The sequence below is a fragment of the Temnothorax americanus genome, unplaced genomic scaffold, assembly GCF_048541705.1.
Source record: "Temnothorax americanus isolate GAGA-0224 unplaced genomic scaffold, ASM4854170v1 Scaffold37, whole genome shotgun sequence".
Taxonomy (NCBI): Eukaryota; Metazoa; Arthropoda; class Insecta; order Hymenoptera; family Formicidae; genus Temnothorax; species Temnothorax americanus.
The window spans coordinates 833,224-854,479 of record NW_027509515.1 but is presented as its reverse complement, the minus strand read 5'-3'; the positions used below and the strand labels follow the sequence as shown (position 1 = coordinate 854,479).

Sequence of the window (21,256 nt, the reverse complement as noted above, 5' to 3'; positions counted from 1 at the left end):
CATTCAAAAGATGAATTGATTTTTTTTATATTGGGATTTAATATGAGTGTTAAATAAAACAAAATGTAGAAGATCAAGTTGCATTTAATTAAAAAAATGTTTTTAAAAGATGTACAATAATCATCATAAAAATTCTAAAGAAAATCAACGGTCTAGACATAGTCATTCTTCTCCACCTTGCACAGTTTTCACAATTTTGAGCGCTTTCCGCGCCGTGGCCATTGCGCCGTTCTTAGTTTTGTGTGAACGCCGGTTTTCCGATTGGAATCTACACGTACAGCGCCTTCAATTCCACAGACTTTTATAAGGGCATCACTCTGCAAACCGCCCCACTCTTCCGGCAATAACATTGCGCGCTTGGAACTAACCGGCATACACCTAATACGATAACTATTCCCAGTCTTAGAAATAGCGTACTTTATTGATGGCGAGACGTTCATTTCCTCTGCCAAATAAAACACAAACCGCCACATATTTTGGCATCGCGATGATTGTGGCACCATTACTATCTCTCCGCTCGAATCAACCTTACAAGAATGTTTTACATTAAACGATAGTCGAAAATATATCTAAAACAAAAAGTGAACTAGAAAAAGAGTTTTTCTTACTTCGAACCGATTCTCTACAGCACGTCGCATGTCTGTAATTGGTAACCAAATATTCTTTGTGACGTGGAAAATTTCCAAAAATTTATCCTGAGCCAAAGCTATGGCTTTCGCAAATTGTGTCTTGATATTCTCATCCTCGTAGTTTAATCTGCTTACACGCGCGCTTAAATCGGTAATTGATCGATAACTGAAACAAATGCAGATGCAATTATTGTGGAGAAGCGTTTTGTAACATTACAATGGCCCTGCATCGTACATTTGCCCATTGTTATCTATAGCGTCGATTTCCTGGATAAACGTATCGTAAATGATCTTAAAGATTTCATCAACGATTGTATCCTCAAGTACGTGGTTGGTTACGTCCAAAAGTATTCTCTTCAATATATCATGACCAAAATGGCAGTAGATCAATCCCGCACTGCTCAATTTATTTGTCCAATTGTACCCTAATTTCTTTATAATGGTACTCACTGATTCCTGGAATTCTCTGATACGAAGAAGAAAAAAATAATGATGTGGCGAAAACAGAGATTTTCTTTAATAGTGTATCAGTAAAAAGTATGTTATTTTACCTCACGTGATGGTCGTATCGATGTCTGGGAGGATCATACTCGCCGCCAACACCTACTACGATATCACAGTTATCTAAGGAGTGATCTCGAGATCTAAAAATTTAATTGAATTTAATACCTATTTCCTATTTTTTTTGTTGTGGTATTATAATTTATATGCCAATTCTGTTTCTTGATTTCATTCAATGTGTTAAAGCTCTTTTTCGATAGAAAAATTGAGCAAATATTGTACAATAACTGCCTTATTCAATTGAGAGGAATTTCTCGATTATTGCATTAAGATGATTCGCCATGTGTTTTTAAAATTGCAGTTCTCTGCACGGACGTGCCTTTAATCTGCATGTAACATGAATTAGTTTACAAGAAAAAACCATTTATTTTGACCAATCTGATAATTTATTACAACGTTTATACACGACTCCTGGTTTTTGTATATATGACGACGTTTCGACCATTATTTTTGATCCTTATCAAGTACACTCTAAAAACAATGAAATACAAAAGGACACAGATATCAAACCAAATAAAGAACAATGAGAGGGAATAAAAAAGAAAAAAAAGAACAAAACATATCGATACCTATGTCATAAACTTAAGTAGCCGCTCGAAGCATCTTGTTAGTTACGAGTTCTTTCCCGGAAATTCATATCTAAAAGCTAATTGAAAGTCAATCAGAATGCTAACACCAGAACATAATAATGAGTTATTTACGAGTATCCATATGTTCGTGATTATTACAGCAATAGCATTGTAGCGGGAAGCCATTGTGTGACAATGCAATCTATTCTTTAAAACGTATGATATAACTATGAAATGAAACCATAATTGTCGAGACGAAGCAATAAGAGCAGCATGAATAAGATTGTAAATTTTCGTTTAGAGAAAATTGGAATGGCGATTTTATTCCAGAAAATAATTTTTGGGAAAAACTTCCAAAAACATATTAATTATAATGCATGAATCAGTAAACACTGATGTAAGATAACAGTACATGCATACCTGTTCATCATATTTTACGTACGATGACAAAGGATGCCATCTAACGGCAACCTAGCAAACACAGAATATGCTACATAATAGCAATAAGAGAAACGTAATAAAAACTGAAATATATATTAGGTACTCAATTATATATATATATATATATATATATATATATATATATATCAAGAGACACGGTAGTGTCTCGCGCCAAGTACACGCGGAGCGAGACCGACCGTGACTCTTTTACGCGACGCGACGGGTTGCGAGTACCCGAGATGTTGAGATCTCGATAACGAGTGAACGGATCAAGTTCTAAGTAGGCTTGATCGATAGCTTGGGGTTCAATTAGGGGGGGGTTTCTCTCATAATATTTCGCTACGTGCCTTACGAGCGGAGATATTGCGACGCAAAGTCCAAATGTGAAAATTTATTTTTAAGATACTCCTCCTAACGCTCTCATTCAATATTATTATGATTATCAGAGAAACGTCCTTTTCACTTTTTCGACGCTGGCGGCGCAGGTATCGCCAGTTTCGATATCGCGCGCGTATTTCAAAATTAGGTCGATAAACTTATCGGTCAGGAGGAAGATTTCTATTTAAGTAAAAATTAGGTATATATATAATAAATATTGAGTCAACGGAAAAGTAGGTTCTCTATGCTTGGCAGAAAGTGCCGCTAGGGAATTTTTAAGTCGATTCTTATGAATCAAGCTTGAATTTGATGTCTATGTATCCCAGGTTGCCGATGACAAGGTCCAGATAGTGCGCTTTATAGTTTTCGGTGTCCAGGTGTAATAATACGTTGAATTCGATGTCTACGTGTCCCAGGTTGCCGATGACGAGGTCCACATAGTGCGCTCCGTAGTTTTTGGTGTCTACGTGTATTAATATCTTGAATTCGATGTCCACGTGTCCCAGGTTGCCGATGACGGGATCCAGATAATGCGCTTCATAGTTTTCGGTGTCCAGGTGTAATCGTACGTTGAATGCGATGTCTAGGTGTCCCAGGTTGCCGATGACAAGGTCCACATAGTGCGCTCCGTAGTTTTTGGTGTCTACGTGTATTAATACCTTGAATTCAATGTTCACGTGTCCCAGGTTGCCGATGACAAGATCCAGATAGTGCGCTTCATAGTTTTCGGTGTCCAGGTGTAATCGTACGTTGAATTCGATGTCTAGGTGTCTCAGGTTGCCGATGACGAAGTCCACATAGTGCGCTCCGTAGTTTTCGGTGTCTACGTGTATTAATACCTTGAATTCGATGTCCACGTGTCCCAGGTTGCCGATGACGAGGTCCACACAGTGCGCTTCGTAGTTTTCGGTGTCCAGGTGTTATAATACGTTGAATGCGATGTCTACGTGTCCCAGGTTGCCGATGACGAGGTCCACACAGTGCGCTCCGTAGTTTTTGGTGTCTACGTGTATTAATATCTTGAATTTGATGTCCACGTGTCTCAGGTTGCCGATGACGGGATCCAGATAATGCGCTTCATAGATTTCGGTGTCCAGGTGTAATAATACGTTGAATTCGATGTCTACGTGTCCCAGGTTGCCGATGACGAGGTCCACATAGTGCGCTCCGTAGTTTTTGGTGTCTACGTGTATTAATATCTTGAATTCGATGTCCACGAGTCCCAGGTTGCCGATGACGGGATCCAGATAATGCGCTTCATAGTTTTCGGTGTCCAGGTGTAATCGTACGTTGAATTCGATGTCTAGGTATCCCAGGTTGCCGATGACAAGGTCCACATAGTGCGCTCCGTAGTTTTCGGTGTCCACGTGTCCCAGGTTGCCGATGACGAGGTCCAGATATCGCGCTCCGTAGTTTTCGGTGTCTAGGTGTAATAATACCTCGAATTTGATGTTCACGTGTCCCAGGTTGCCGATGACGAGATCCAGATAGTGCGCTTCATAGTTTTCGGTGTCTACGTGTATTAATATTTTGAATTCGATGTCCACGTATCCCAGGTTGCCGATGACGGGATCCAGATAGTGCGCTTCATAGTTTCCGGTGTCCAGGTGTAATTGTACGTTGAATTTGATGTCTACGTGTCCCAGGTTGCCGATGACGAGGTCCACATAGTGCGCTTCGTAGTTTTCGGTGTCCAGGTGTAATAATATGTTGAATTCAATGTCTAGGTGTCCCAGGTTGCTGATGACGAGGTCCACATAATGCGCTTCATAGTTTTTGGTGTCTAGGTGTATTAATAACTTTAAATCTGAATGAGTGCGTTCAGCCGATACTCCGCTAGCCTAGCAATCGTGAGCAGTTGCTCGTTTTTGCTCGTTTCTTCTCTTTTTAATCCAGTAAGTCAAAAAAGAGGAAACGAGCGAAAACGAGCGACTGCTCACGATTGCTAGGCTAGCAAAGTATCGGCTGAACGCACCCAATGTAGGACACGTAGATATCGAATTTGAGGTATTAATACATGTAGACACCGAAAACTACGAAGCGCACTATGTGGACCTCGTCATCGGCAACTTGGAACACGTGGCCATCAAATTCAAGGTATTAATACACCTGGACACCGAAAACTATAGAGCGCGCTATGTGGACCTCGTCATCGGCAACCTGGGACACCTAAACATTGAATTCAAGCTTGATTCATAAAAATCGACTTAAAATTTCCCTAGCGGCAGAATTAAAATTATGTCATGACATAATAAAAATCGCTGAATTAAAATTATGTCTAGACATAATAAAAATTGGACAAAAATTATGTTTAGACATAATAAAAATTGGATGAATTAAAATTATGTCTGACGTAAAAATAATTATCAAAAATATCGATACCTGAAGATATCGGTACATATACAGTTGCAAACAACATTCAGTAAGACACGCAAATAAAAATAAATAAAGAATTTTACAGTTAACGACTTATTAACATTAATCATGTTTTATTGCGATTATGTTTTATGTTGAAATTGAAAAATATATACAAGGTGTACAACTAAAAGGGTTACAGATTATTATTTTTAAAAAACTGAGCAAAATATTAAATTGTTGTTTTCTTTAGAAATAATAGTCCGTAACACTTTTAGCTTTATACCTTGTATTATATACGGTTTATGAAATTATAAGATATATTGTTTATAAGATTAAGTTGCGTAACACTACAAAAAAGCGTGATATCCGTACAAAATTACCTTTTTAAAAAAAAGGTAAAATGAGCGCCAAGTACACGCATAATAGTGTATATGTATTATGTTGTTACCCTGTTATGTTGTTACCTCGAAAAAAACAAAGTGGTAGTATTATACCTCCAAATAGCTTTATCCTGTACATACTGTTTATACAATGCGTAATATACTACAAAAAGGCGTGATATCCGCACAAAATTACTTTTTTTAAAAAAAGGTAAAAAAAGGCGCCAAGTACACGTATAGTAGTGTATATGTTGTTACCTAAAAAAAAAAAGAAAGTGGTAGTATTATACCTCGAAAAAACCTAAGTAACAAGTGGTAGATCTTTATATCTCGAAAAATCTCGAAAAAATCTAAGCAGTAGTATTTTTATTTCCGAAAAATTATAACCCAAGTGATACACGTCACAAAATTATGTTACCTTATCAAAAAGAAGAGTCGCGCTTCAAGTGATCTATTACAATTACAAAAAAGAAATGATATCTCTTTAAGTTAGAGCGCCAATTACAGAGAGAACATGTATATTGCCTCAAAAAATAATTGTCGCACTACATTGAAAAATCTTTACATTGTGTCAATTAGAAAATAATGTATAATAACAATTTTATAAGATTAAAAAATTTTATTTAAATTTAACAAGGGAATACAAGATATTTAAATACAAAGTTATTTACATGTGTATTTTTTAATGGCCACAAAGAATTACAGAAGTAACAGTACAAAATAAAAATATTTTATTAAAATACATAAATTTTTCTTGTAAAAAAACTTGGCGCTGCTAGACCTCGAAATTTTAAATAAATAAATAAACTTATTCTATACTTAATTATAAGCCGCATTATCCGCCGTCCGCGTAGTCACGCACACCCATATCACTCACTCCCACATCCACGCTGATAATCATTTAATATTACTCCCATTGTATTCTTCTCTGAATTATTTTTATTTATTGTTGTTTTTATTTATTTAAAAGGTCTAGCAGCGCCAAGTTTTTTTACAAGAAAAATTTATGTATTTTAATAAAATATTTTTATTTTGTACTGTTACTTCTGTAATTCTTTGTGGCCATTAAAAAATACACATGTAAATAACTTTGTATTTAAATATCTTGTATTCCCTTGTTAAATTTAAATAAAATTTTTTAATCTTATAAAATTGTTATTATACATTATTTTCTAATTGACACAATGTAAAGATTTTTCAATGTAGTGCGACAATTATTTTTTGAGGCAATATACATGTTCTCTCTGTAATTGGCGCTCTAACTTAAAGAGATATCATTTCTTTTTTGTAATTGTAATAGATCACTTGAAGCGCGACTCTTCTTTTTGATAAGGTAACATAATTTTGTGACGTGTATCACTTGGGTTATAATTTTTCGGAAATAAAAATACTACTGCTTAGATTTTTTCGAGATTTTTCGAGATATAAAGATCTACCACTTGTTACTTAGGTTTTTTCGAGGTATAATACTACCACTTTCTTTTTTTTTTTAGGTAACAACATATACACTACTATACGTGTACTTGGCGCCTTTTTTTACCTTTTTTTAAAAATATATATATATGTCACAATTTCTTTTCAAATTTAATTTTCAAATATTTGTAAGATATAGTTCGCCATAATGCTGCTGTTTTGCTGAAATACCATTTACTTAGAAATAAATTGTGCAAATATTTATCAATATTTACACTATAATTAAAAATTAAATTTCTACAAGTATTGTTGCAAATATTGAGACACGTAATTGCAGCATTCCAAATTTCATCCAGATTTTGTCATATATAATTTTATAAATCTTTTTCTATCGGGTTGGCTTTTAATTAAGGATGATTACCTCACTATAGACACATTCTTATACTGTGGTAGCAGCTTTAATAGTGCGCAGCCAAGAACCTCAGGGCAATGAAAAGATCCATCTTTTGTGCCGATCCTTACGATCGACATTGTTGGGAAAGCAGGGTCGGATATGCACATTTCTTGCTACGTGAGAAAGTTGGGGAATCCACCGAAAAACGCGCTTCTTGATATAATCTACTGAAAACTTGGATATTATTATATTGACAGGAGAGGTCGTATCTCTGACTCTTCACCGATTTTGATCACCTTATTTTGTGGTGAATATACATATATAGGCTTGTGACGACGACGACGATGTCCTCACGGTCTCGCCGGCCGTGGAGGAGTGCGCCGTCGCTTTCTTCACTAGAGATCTCCTTATAATTCGCGATATTCCTCTCCGAAACCCTGGTGGTATCGTGAGTATTTTTAGGATGTAATGTTGGGCGCCAGGTGCGATTCCTCGCACCACGATACACAAGATCGTAGTATTCTCAGGCGTGGGCTTCTTTGATTAACCGCGGTTGGAATAGAAGAGGGAGCGTAGCGCAATCATCACACTCGAATAACCAAGAACATAAAATTATATTTCAGTTTAAGGCAGATAACAAGTGGAGGATAGCGTGTTCCACGGCGAACAAGCAATTCGAGTACGCGCCACGTGTCACCCCACGAGCGCGATACTCATTCCGTCGTTAAACTGCACGGCAATCCCGATCGAATTCGTACAAGACTATTCCCCGGCATAAATTGCATCGAATTCTACCCGGACGGTCAAACGCGAAATATTCGAAACGTCTACTTCTCACAATTAGCGCAATTTCCTTACGATCCACTGCGACGACGCTGGGGATCTTCACTCTCCCTGAGACGCACGAATGGCCTCACCCGAAACGCGACACAACCGTGGGCCATTAATCCCGATGAAACGCACGGATCTCTAATTACAAACGGCACGAACTTAACCGGCGACGATAACTACGAGACTCTCATACGCGCGAGAGCCACCTCCCAAAACTACGGCACGGTTAAGCCAACGACGTTTACGAAATTACACGCGACGTAATTGCCTGCAACGAAATTACACGCAACGAAATTACCCACAACGAAATATTACACGCAACCAAAGTACCCGAAACGAAATCACACGCAACGAAATTACAATCACGCTGACTGTCGGCGGCCAGACGTTCGCATCCCCGAGACGGGCACTCGCGATCACTTTGTCGCACGGGTCCTCCCGCGGTATGGCACTCGGTATTATTCAATTACGGCTGATTCCATGTATTCCCGCGGCCCAACGCGACTCCCGGGAGGGCCTTTTGGTATTACCGCGATCTTACTTCGGGGAGGCTGAGCAGTGGCCTTACGAATTCTCCTGGTTCCGGCAGCTCGTCGTTCGGCTCGCAGGGCTGGATGTTGCCGGAATAGCGGCTCGTACGACAGTGGCGTTCCTTCGGCCTGGCGGCCTGGCACGCCACCGATCCTCCTAGGCGACCGTCGCGCCCTACTAGGGCGCCCCTTGTCACTGCTCCCATCCGCCGGCGGTAGGTTTAAAGCCAGCCTACGTGAGACCGGCTGTCCAGGCCGCGACTCATCGTCCGGTTTCTCGACGGCCAGGGCTGGCCGGGCCATGGCTTGTCGACCGGGGGCGGTACACCGGTGGTGGCCCCGTTTCTTGACGGGAACCTTCGTCGGGGCGTCCCCCCTCTTCGGGTCCTCCGTATTCGGTCTGCAGTGCTCTCGTGCCGCTGGTGACGCCTTGACAGGCCAGCTGATTTTCCGGCTGTGGACTTCAGCGTGACCCGCCCATCGACCGTCCACCCTTGGAAGCTTCCTGCTGTCCAACCATAAGTCCCTCGATGCGGCATAGGCCGTTACAACGTCGTGCCCCTGGCCATCTGCTCCGCACTCCCTCGACCTGTAACGCTCGCAAGAGATCTTAATCCTAACCTAAAGGTTCGCTCTCCGCCCGCCTCGGACGGAGGCACCATCCCTGACGCCTCCCTCGGCCAAGCTCCCATCTGGGGTGAGGGACGTGACATTTGTCACGTCACAGGCTATAGTTAAGTCCTGTAAGAGCTTTTAATCGAATGCGCCATGCGCCTTGTAAGAAAAGTTTTTTATTCTTAAAAATTCGAGCGATCGGTAGAAGAGTACTTCACGATGAACTCACAATCTTACAATCTCACAAGAGTTATACGTCCGACTATTTCGCGTACAGAACAAGTATGATTTTGTAACCGTTAGAACCTATAGGGAAAACGAAAGCAAAACGGCACACTTAACGAAAAAAAATATTTGCGCAGAAACAGTAAGCTTTATTATAAAATTATTATAACATGACAAATCAGTATTTATTTTTCCTTATTATCTATTAATCAGACTTTAATCAAATCGTAGATCAAAAAGATACTAAATGATTTTTAATATCTTCCTTTTGGTCCATTTTACCTTCATAGCAAGGTAAAACGGTCGACTACTTCTGAAGGCAAAATGGACCTACTCATTTTTTTCTATGGCTTTGTCAATATCTTTAGTAGAATTTATATTTAGTCAGTCTTCTTTTTAAAGTTATTTTTGGCACATTATATAAAGTCGACGCCTTATTGAGAACCATTGCACCAGTAGCAATTTTTACAATAGCATTTTTTATACTACATATTTTTGTCCCAAAACTGTCGATTTATTTTTCGTTTGTGGTTATCATCCATCTAAATTAATAAATAACAATAATAACGCTTAAACAATGCCATAACGTCATTAACAGACCATGTGTTTTGCTCGGTTCGTTTTGCTCGGTCCATTTTGCCTTTTGGGTACTGATTAAATCACTCTCTAAACTTTAAGTTATGTTGTATTATTTAAAAAAATTTTTTACTTTAAAACCAAATGAAACAATATTAATTTATGTATGCATCAGTAAAATTTATTACGATAAACCCAAATATAAACTGAAGGCTAGTTGAAAATCGCAAATTTAGATCAAACCATAAAAAAGAAATCTTATCTTGTTAAATTACAGTGCCGGCGAATGACAGTTTTGATCGCACTGACCAAATGTGAATGAGAGACATACTATCTAATAACGCTGGTTACCACTACAGGATACTAATGGTTTAAATATGTTGAGAGCGGTCCGTGTTACATCTGCAGGTACCATTTTGCCTTCGTTTCCTCTATTGTTATAGGAAACAATACCCGACCGACCTTCTCTCCGGTCCCTCCCCTAGTTCTAGCTGATCCTTCACTTTTGAATGTCCTTCGCTTTCGAATTTTCTACCTGCCTTGGCAGATACCGGATACGTTAGGATAATTGTCTTCATAAAACGTGTGTATCCTTACGTTATTATATTGTTTAAGAAATGTTTAGAGAATCTTAGTAAAATTGCGGCTAAGTCAGTCTGCAACTTTTGCCCGGTTAGCAAGTGGTCATTCAGCGACGTGCCGTTGCTCGTCGGATTCGACGCATTGAAAACGACCCGTAACCGAGTGGTGGTGCTACTTTCGCGAATCACGGGGTAATGCGGAATGTAAACGTATTGAGATGACGCGTCTGCGTCGTGCGGTACACGCTTCATATGCCCGAGTCGCTCGTACTCCTCCATAAAGGCGCGGTAATCCGTCGCTACTCTCTCATCGGCGTTTAACCTGCGTTTAAGACCTCTCAACTGTCGCTCGGCTGAGTGATAAGAATTGCCGATCTCAATTGGGAGACCGGTTTAGAGAGGAGAGCGAATCACGTATCGTCCGTCGGAGCGACGCCAATGAGTGGCGAGGAAGTGAGCTTCGAATTGTTGCTCCTCCGGACTCAGTGGAACGGCGCGAGGGATTTCTTCGATTTCTCAGAAGCGTCGGAGTTCTTCGTCGAGAGACGGGGAATTAGAACAGTGCTGAGCCGTGACTGTTCGAGAATGTGTTTGTGGGTCAACCGCGGGGCCAGACAGCATCCAACCGAGAACGGTATTCTGAGCGAGGGGTTTTCCGCGGGAGCCCTTTCAAATGCCATCGAGCAGCAAGTCGCCATACAGATCGGCACCTATCAGTATATCAATGGGGTCCGAGCTCGTAGGATCCGGATCCGCGAGCGCGAGATCGGCTACGTGACCCCATTGGACGGGCGTCGATACAGGCGACGGAGTATATTTTGTGAGACTTGGCATGACGGACGCAGTGGTCCTGAATGCGAGAGAGGTTTGGTCGATCGAAGAGATCTGAATTTTGGCCGCGTATCAACATGTTCCGGCGTCGACGCCTCCGATAGCGGAGATCGAGACGGATATTTGAACGCGACGCAATCTTAAGCCTTACCTCAATCGTTCGGTAATAAAGCTCATCTCCGATCCTTGAACGAGAAGCGCTCGAACGACGCGAGTACGACCGTTCGGAGATTCTGACGGGAACCCAACTCTAAAGGTGCCTTTTCATGCTGACGCTCGACGCTCATTTTCAGCGGCAAGAAGGTCGCATGACCACACGTGACGTCGGCGTCAATTGAAATTCATGAAAAGGAAAACAGCGTCAAAATTTCGGCGTCTTCGCGCTGCTTTGGCTTTGACGCTAAAGCTGAGAAAATCCAGCTTTCTTTGCTTGACGCTAGCGTCAGCGCGAAATCACGTGATTTCGCGATACGCTGAAACGAGCGTCCCATGAATTCGCACCTTTAAGGTGCGAATTCTCAGCTTTAGCGTCAAAGCCAAAGCAACGCGAAGACGCCGAAATTTTGACGCTGTTTTCCTTTTCATGAATTTCAATTGACGCCGACGTCACGTGTGGTCATGCGACCTTCTTGCCGCTGAAAATGAGCGTCGAGCGTCAGCATGAAAAATTAAAGCCGGTGCAATTCACAAATCAAAATTGATTTATAATTTAAAGCTTTTGTAATTCCACGAATCAAAACTGATTTGTGAATTAAATCCTGTGTAATTCACAAATCAAAATTTATTTGTGAATTAAAGCCTGTGTAATTCACAAATCAAATTTGAATTATGAATTAAAGCCTGTGTAATTCACAAATCAAAATTGATTTATGATTTAAAGCTTTTGTAATTCACAAATCAAAATTGATTTGTGAATTAAAGCCTGTGTAATTCACAAATCAAATTTGAATTATGAGTTAAAGCCGGTGCAATTTATAAATCAAAATTGATTTGTGAATTAAAGCCTGTGTAATTCATAAATCAAATTTTAATTATGATTTAAAGTTTAGAATAATTAATAATTCAAAATTGACTTATGAATTATTTTTGAATTAAATCAGAAATTGATTTAATTATTTGCAACCCTGCGTCTACGTATGGACGGTACGTACTATACGTCTTATGTTACGGCTACGGCAATTCGTGTCTGGAGGCTTTTTTATTTTTGTTAGGGTTATTTTTATTTAAAGAAACTTTAATATCTTTGTTTTTAAACAGAAATCAAGAACTAGCGGCACCGCCGGCACCGGCTTTGGTAGATTTGGTAGAAAAAAAGATTCAATCAGAAAACATTTTTATGAAATAACTAAAGGAACAAAAACAATTTTGAAGTGCCAGGTGTGCGAAAATAAAGTTAGTAATAAGGCTTGCCGATTAAGGAAGCACTTTGAAAAATGTACTAAAAAACAAGATGCAAAAGAAAATATATGTGATTCAACGGAGGGTTCATCGGGTCCAGAAACTGAAGATCCTAATAATCCAGCAATCAATATTAGCCGAAAGCGTAGGAATCCTGATGTTCAAGTACAAGTTCAACAACTAAAACAACAAAAATTGAATCAATTCTTAGTTAAAACAACCGAAGCTGATAAACAAAAACTCGATTTATCCTTAGCATCTTACTTTTATTCTTCTGGTGTACCTTTCCGACATTCTGAAAACTTTTATTTTAAAAAAATGATAAGTGATTTAAGACCGGGATACACTCCACCTAATAGAAAAAAACTAGCTGGCGAATTATTAAATAAAATTTATAACAAAACCCAGGAAGACGCAAAAATTCATTTAAATGGTAAATCGGTTACACTGATACAAGACGGTTGGTCTGCTATCCATAATGAACCAGTGATAGCAAGTTGTGTCTCTGATGGTGAAAAATCTTTCTTTTTGTCATCGTATGAAACTGGTTCTAACCAAAAAACGAGTAAATATTGTCTGGATTTGGCTGTGAAAGACATTATGGAAGCAGAAAATAGGTTTGGATGTACTGTAAAAAGTTTTGTGTCCGATAATGAAGCTAAAATGAAAAAAATGCGCAGTGACCTCCAAAAGAAGCTTAACAATGAATCTGACTTTTATTTTATTATTGATGGTTGTGCGGCGCATTTTTTAAATTTATTATGTGGCGATATTTGTAAACTTCCTAATGTTAAAACTATAATTAAACAAGTTGTAGAATTAAGCAAATATTTTAGAAACCATCATGCAGCTAAAGGTCTCTTAGCCGAGTTTCAAAATTCTCGCATTCCACAGTTACCAGGGGAAACTCGTTGGAACAGTGTTATAGAATGTTTAGAGGTTTTTGTTATTAACCGTGATTTTTATCTAAAAATTGCTGAAGACCACGAGGAGAACGTTGAAGGAAATATAGTTAATATTATTCAAAACATTGGTCTTATGAAAGAAGTAAAGTCGCTTATAACGCAATTAAAACCAATTCGAGCAGCCTTAAATAAATTACAGTCAGAAAATGCCACTCTTTCAGATGCTGTAACTGAATTTTTAAAGTTAAAAGAATTATCCACAAATGACGTTCTGCTTCCATATAATAATTTAATTAAAAAAAGATTTGACGATTGTATTACCCCAGCCCATATTATCGGGTATTTATTAAATCCTAAAAATTTGGATTTACAACTAGATTCTGAACTTGAGGAAGCAGGACGTATGTGGCTTTCTGAAGAAGTTTCGTCTGATTTTTTACCACTACTTATAAAATTTCGGCTTAAAATGTCTCCGTTTCCGAAAAGTTTTTTTCAAGATCAAATGAGAGAACAACTAAGTTCCATACAATGGTGGGAGGCTCTTTTAAAAGTCAATACTGTAAATTTACAATTTTGTGAATTTTCCTTACATTTGCAAAAATGTGTTGCCTCGTCAGCCTCCATAGAGAGAATATTTTCCAATTTTGGAATAATACAAACCAAACTAAGAAATCGTCTAGGAATCGAAAAAGCATCAAAACTTGTTGCCAGCCGACGAATGCTCAATATGATTGTTAGTTAAAAAGAAGACATGGATGATTTTTAATTTATAAATTTATTTTATTTTAATTTAGCCAGTTGTCAATTTAAAATTTAATTTTGTTAATTATACATATACTGGCAAAGACGCGAAGTAAATGTGTTTATTCTGTTAAAAATTTACATTTTACTTTTATTTCATAAAATTTATTTTTCCTGAGATTATAAGAAGACATGGACATTTTTTAATTTAAACATTTATTTTATTTTAATTTAGCCAGTTAGGTCAATTAAGATTTTAATTTTGTTAATTATATAATTATAGACTGGTGTTTAAAAATTTATATTTTATTTGTATTTAATAAAGTTTATTTTTCCTGAGAGTTTATTCAGTTTGCGTTTTTTTTTAATTTCTTCCAATTTTGTCCATTTTGTCCATCATATACATCTCTTTCGGGGCGGACAAAAGTGGAAAAAACCGGGGGGTTTTTTCCACCTTGGACAATTTGATGCCAACCCTGATGAAAAGGCACCTTTACCCTTGCCGTCGCGAGCAACACAGGAGGCATGTCGTGATGGGCGCGGCATCGTGGATGGACGCGGTCGCGACAGAAGTATTTTCCGCGACAGGAGTATCTTTCGCGGTGGAGGTATCTTTCATGGTAGAAGTGTCCGAGTCGACGTGCAACATCGAATGATGCCTTTTGTGACATGTGCGGCACGAATAGTTACTTTGACATAGTTGTACGGCGTGTCTGTCGCTTAGGCAATTTACACAGCGATTTGCCTTCTTTACTGCTTCTAATCGTTGACTTGGACTCTTCTTCAGAAAGATTTGACATTTGTTTAGAAAGTGAGATGCTTTACAAAGCGGACACAAAATTGAAGAAACTCCCGATGCTGTAGCGCTGGTCGCCTTCTGCGCGCGAGCTTGTTTGTCTATATTCGCGGGATGCAATTCTTCGAGCGCGCGAGCACGAGAATCGAGGAATCGATCGAGTTCGCTGAAGGTTGGGATTCGCGCGTCATCCCCACCCTTTAGTTTCCACGCTTTTCGAGTGACGGGATCAAGCTTTTGCGTGACGCTATACATAAGCATGTCGCTGAGAATGTCGGATTCGGATCGATCTAAATTTTTCAGCGACGTGATTGCGCAAATTGCTTCATCCCGTAGCTCGCTGAGTTCGCTTGCTGATTCGCGGGAAACGCTCGGCAAATTATATAATGCGGACACATGCATCTCGACTAATCGGCGCTTATTTTCGTACCTCGACTCAAGGGCCTTCCACGCAAGTTCAAAGTTATCCGCGGTTACTGGGATGCTTCGAATAGATTCAAGCGCTCGCCCGGCAAGGCTTGATGAGAGAAAATGCATTCGCGCAAATGCAGAAAGGTCGGGATTTTTTATAATAAGGGACGTAAAGCGATCGCGGAACGTCTCCCATTCTTCATATTTCCCTGAGAACGGCGGAATGTTGATGGGCGGCAGATGCGCCAGTGAGAATGAGGAGGCAGACGGCCTATGACCGCACGCGGCGCCCGGAGCCTGGTTCGCTGTCAAGGGCGGCGGCGTCGGCGTGAGTGCCTCCAGACACTCGGTCATGTAATCCAACGTCGTCAAGTGGATGTCCTTGGTCTAATCAAACAGCTCGTTTTGAAAGTAGTCGAACGTGCTCCTTTTCGCCTCCGGAATAACTTGCAAGAGGGCAGAGTGCACGCGAAGGCATTGCGTCTAGACTTCTTTGAAGCTGGTTATTCGCGCTCAGACCTTTGCGACGGTGTAATTATTTCTTTCGAGTTTTTTGAAGTTATCGAGCGCTCGAGTGATGGAATGCATCAACGCCTGCTGTTGAGCCAGGAAGTCGTTGATGGTGGCTGAGACTTCCGGCACGGGAGTCATGTTAACGGCTGAAGAGCTACACTGAATATCTTGATCCGGCTCGAAGGACCAATTTTATGTTCGGGCCCGCAATAAACGCGCTGAACAAGTTGCCGAATCCGTTCCGCGAGAACGCGAGATATCACGAACGGCTCCGCTCAGCCTTTCAACTATGAGACGACCGAATAGTTTCAGCTGAACGCGGACTCGATCGCCGGTCAGGAAGTTGAGTGGAAGGCCCAAAGACAGCAATTGACTTACAATATATACAAAACTTTATTCGGTATAATAACAAAACTGACGAAACGCGAGATGTACAGACAAAGTAGGGCGAATGCACTCGGCGCGCTGTGACTTATAGTTTTGAAACGCGGTTTTACATAAAGTGCGCGCAAAGACGCTGGAGAAACGAGATACGGTATCGCGAATGCAATTGTCGCGATGTGACGGAGTGGCGAAACGCGGTCGTACGTATGATGCCTACCGAGACGCGGTAGATAGGAGGCGAAGCCCCGGGGCCACGACAGCGAGAGCCTCGCTACAAGACCGAGCGTGCTCGATCCCGCGGGATCGTAGTCGTCGGGGTTGGTAAGCTGGAGTTCGGGAACACCTGAGAGCCCTCAGTCGAGACTCGGAGCACCGGACCTCGTTTTGTGTGTTTCCTAGGATATTGGATGGGTTTGGCTTCGTCGAAGGCAGCTGAAAGCTGGAGATAAGACGAAGTGCCGGCTCCTGTCGGAGCGCTGGCTTATATACCTCGGCGCGGCGGGTTCATTGGAAGAGAGGCCGGCTATCGGGCGGGCCGCGTGAGGGTGCTGACCCGCGCTCGCTTTTCGACTCGGATCGGTTCCTTCCGGCGTTTCCGAACTTATAGCTAATTTTGCGCGAGAAGCAACGGAAGCGTAGCTCGCAGTATATGTACCGGTTAGATGCAAGTTTTTCCAACAATAGATTGCGAGAATCCCGAACACTATGAATTTCGTATTTATTTTTACCTGCGGTAACTTCTCCGTTATGTGTGGTAATACTAGGCATTATATCATCCTTTTGTAATCTGTGTGCATAGACTTGATTTTGACCGTAACTGTTCGTCCGACCGTTGTCTGAGTTTGATTCACGCCGCTGATAAGCTCATTTCGTTTTCTGCACTTCAGTTTGAGCTTACTCACGAGTTGTTCTGTGATAAGATTTAACTGAGATCCGGGATCCAAGAGAACACGACAACTGTCTTGTTTTCCATCTGCGTCTTCAATGTTTACTCGAGCTGTTGATAACACGATTTGCGTATTTTGCTTTCGCATGAAGTTGATCACTGATGATGCTTCCGTCATTTCGTTGGCATGTTCTTCTGACTTTACGCAGTGTGCGACGACCGCTTTCTTAGATGACTCCTCGCTGGGCTTCTGTTCCGCCGGTTTGTCTTCCTGCTCAAGATGCAAAAGCGTATTGTGCTTTTTTCCACATTTTTTGCAGGTGGATGCTTTGCAATTTACAGCAAAGTGACCCTTTCCTAAACAATTTAGGCAGGCCGTCTTCAATCTTGATTCTTCTATTCGGCTAAATACTGACATCTGTAGAAACTGTGGACATTTGTAAACTGCATGATTTCCGCTGCAACTCAGACAGCTCTGCTGAGAAACAGATGCCAAGAATACCGAATTTCCTTGTTTCTTTGATGCTGAAGGCTTGACCACTTCGCTCTTGGTCTTTCTTTTGTCGATCATTTCCAAGGTGCGACAATGTTCGTTTCAAAACGTTAAATATTCTTCTAAAGTTTTTCGTCTCTGCCTGTCACGATTGCATTCTTCTTCCCAATCCTTTTGAGTTGCGTAGTCTAATTTGCGTTTCGTCATGTGTATTAAAAGCTCATCCCAATGCTCCACGGGAAGCTTCAACGTTCTCAATGCTTTGAGATGCGTAAGTATGTGTACGATGAGCTGTCTAATTGTCGCTGGCTTATCCTTCGCCACAGCTGGAAATTCAAGCAAACTGTTGAGATAAGTATTTATAAGCAACTTGGTGTTTTCGTAATTTTTTTCTAATAGCTTCCAAGCGCTCTCGTAATTTTCTGCTGAAGTTTCCAATCCATTGATTACCTGCAAAGCTTCTCCTTTAAGCGAATTTTGCAGATATTGAAACTTCTGTATTGCCGTTATATTAGCATTTTCGTGAATCATTGATACATACGCGTCCTTGAAAAGAAGCCACTCATTGTAGTCTCCTTTAAATTCCGGAAATTTTAAAGTCGGAAGTTTTACATCGCATCGTTGTCCTCTGTCTCTGGGCTGCTCACCACCCTGCGCCGCTGCTATCTGCATTTGTGCCACAGTCTGTTCTTGTGTCTTCTCCATATCGATGATTGTCTGCGATTTCGTCGCTGCTTCGAAATACACGTTTTCGAAGACTTCTCGTTCCCTTTCGGATTCTTGTTGAAGCTCGACGTTGACTTCTTCCTCTCCATCGACCTGCGCTTCACTTAATTTTAGTGCGTCTATATTTGTGCATGCACCTCCTCAAACATCTTCTATAGCTCCTCGATCCTTTTTGCTTTGATCTTAGCTTCCGACGCTGAGGTTACTTCGCTTATCGTGTTATTTATTCTGGTCATTTGACCCTTAATTGTCGTTCGCTTCTGACACAATTTTTTTAGCTCCGCCATTGTATCTAAAATGTTAATCAGGTGTAGGCAGTAATTGCAGGGAACTTACTAACCTGTTCTTAATTGCTGTGACTGTTTGCGCAGCTGTAATATGTAGCTCCACGTTGAGGCAATTTACTTAAATTGTCAATTTGCAGGTTATACGTAACTTTGTGTCGATCTTGATCGATGTAACTGTTGTCTGATGACTCGTAATTCTGCGATGAGAGTGCTTGCCAGTACTCATTGCATTTACAGATGTGTGACTTGGTGTGTTGCGAATGTTCTTTGTGTGTTGCGAATGAACTGTGTTTGTTCTGTCTCGTGCACTGACGTGCCTTACGATTTTTTGTCTCGATCGCTGTATCGATGTATCAATGTCTCTACGAGATGCTGTCGTGCCCTCTCGCGTTTCGAGCGGTTACTTTTTGCGACCGTCGCGAACTCTGTCTATGATTGTGAGAGAGTGTCGCCGCGATCGCTCCTCTCTCTACTTGCACATTCACCGTCTCTCTTTCACACGCGTGACTCGCGAATGACGCGTTTCACCGTTTTTTGATTGTATCTAATGCATTATTAAACACGCGAAATGATCCACTGATCATTCACCGTTTGATGTATTCTTGATGCCGGCACTACTTGCGATTTGATGTGGCCGTTGCCACGCTGTCCCCGCGCCTTGCCCCGCCGCGCCGTTGCGTTGCGGACACTTTTGCTGATTGTTGCGCTTATATGTACATTTTACTTGCCATGGGCTCACTTATCGTGGTTGGGCGCCAAACTTATGTTTGGGAACATAAACCGGGTTTTTGAGTAAACTTATGCACGAGCCTGTTGCGAACGTTTATTCTCTGTCGCCATATTGCTTACACACACACACTCTGTATAGAGAGCGCTATAATCGGGAACACTTACTATAGATGCATCCTTATAGTCTGGTAGCAATTTTGAAAGCACACAGGCAAGAACCTCAAAGCAATAAAATACTCCGTCGTACGTGCCGATCCTCATGGTCGATTTTCCCGACATCGTTCTGAGAGCGGCGTCGAATAAACACGTTTCCCTACGTATATGCTACGTGAGAATATTAAAAAATCGATAGAAAACGATAGAAAACTGATACGATTTGCAAAAAATCTTATCGTTTTTTATTGTAATTGTTTTATATTTTAGATTCTGAAAGAAATGTTATCGTTTCCTGTTGTTATCTTTTATCGCAACTCGTCGCGTCGCGTAAAAGAGTCACGGTCGGTCTCGCTCCGCGTATACTTGGCACGAGACACTACCGTGTCTCTTGATTCTCTGTTAAAAACGGATTTAATCATTGGAATACAATAGAACTCTTATAGTAATTTATTGCTTTCTATTGTTTTGTTGGAATTTAACGAGGAGAAATAATTGAAAATCTATAATTGTAATTAATTGTGTATTTATAATAAAGGAAGCTTTAAACTTCCTATCGCACATTAAAAACCCTGTAATTTTAATCATGTATCAACGATAGAATATTGAAAACGTGTCTCATTGTAAAGAACAGGAAACGTTTCGTGATCTGTCATAAAATCACGATGAGTTGAGTAAATGGTTTTCCATCATATAATGACAAATGAAAAGTCACTGTTATTTATCGTGTATCAGCGATAGACGATTCAAAACGTATCTTATCGTAAAGTTACAATAAAAAACAAAAGAGCGCGACTGCGACCGCGAGCAATAACTAACGCGCGCGCCACCGCGCCGCGACGCGCTAATGAGTGCCAGTACTTTCTCGCAAGCAAAAATTCTCACGCGCTAAATATAAGAAACGAGCCTGCGAAATGCCTGACCATGATATCCTTCGCTGCGGATCAGCTTTAAGTGATACCTCTGATATCACATAGTATAGAAATGCAAAATGCACTAGTATGTTTTACGTTCTTTCTGATGCAGAAAGTGGATCAGAATAAGATTTTTGATAAATCGCGTTTGGATAAATCATAAAGGATTTGAAATTGCGGTTCTGAGAAAGGCCAAGTATGGCCGAAACGTAAACCAATTTGTTTGTAATTTGTAATTTGAATATATAAATTTCAACACCTCTATTATTGCTCGAAATTTGGCCTTTTTTAATTGTTTTTGCTGTTCATAAAGAATTCTTTCTTATTCTTTTTCAGATACAAAATAGCGCTTGCCGCTTAGATAAAGCTCCACTAAAATAGTATCTAAACATAATTTTGCATTTAATGATGACAATTCTTATAGAGTAGAAAAAGAATTTTTTCGGTATCTGAAGAAAGACTCAGAATTGGTGACATAAAAATGAATTCCTTTTGAACTCTTATAAAGAGTAGTGTTTTTAGAGCAGAAATGGTACAGAAAAAAATTTATTTCATTTTATTCAAGTTGGGAATTTAAAAAGAATTTTTTAAAAATTTTCTTTGCTATC

General features: G+C 40.2%; 1 long non-coding RNA gene and 1 pseudogene across 3 annotated transcripts in view; both read right to left on the bottom strand.

Annotated features, from left to right (window-relative positions):
* LOC143901902 (uncharacterized) overlaps window positions 1-21,256 on the bottom strand; it is a 39,506-nt gene that overhangs the window by 3,879 nt on the left and 14,371 nt on the right. The window lies entirely within an intron of this gene.
* On the bottom strand, window positions 67-21,183 carry LOC143901899 (MYG1 exonuclease-like; annotated as a pseudogene). Its single transcript, XR_013258206.1, has 5 exons — window positions 7,151-21,183; window positions 1,181-1,273; window positions 865-1,095; window positions 609-795; window positions 67-527 (listed from the first exon to the last, which is right to left on the bottom strand). The product of XR_013258206.1 is annotated as an MYG1 exonuclease-like (transcript).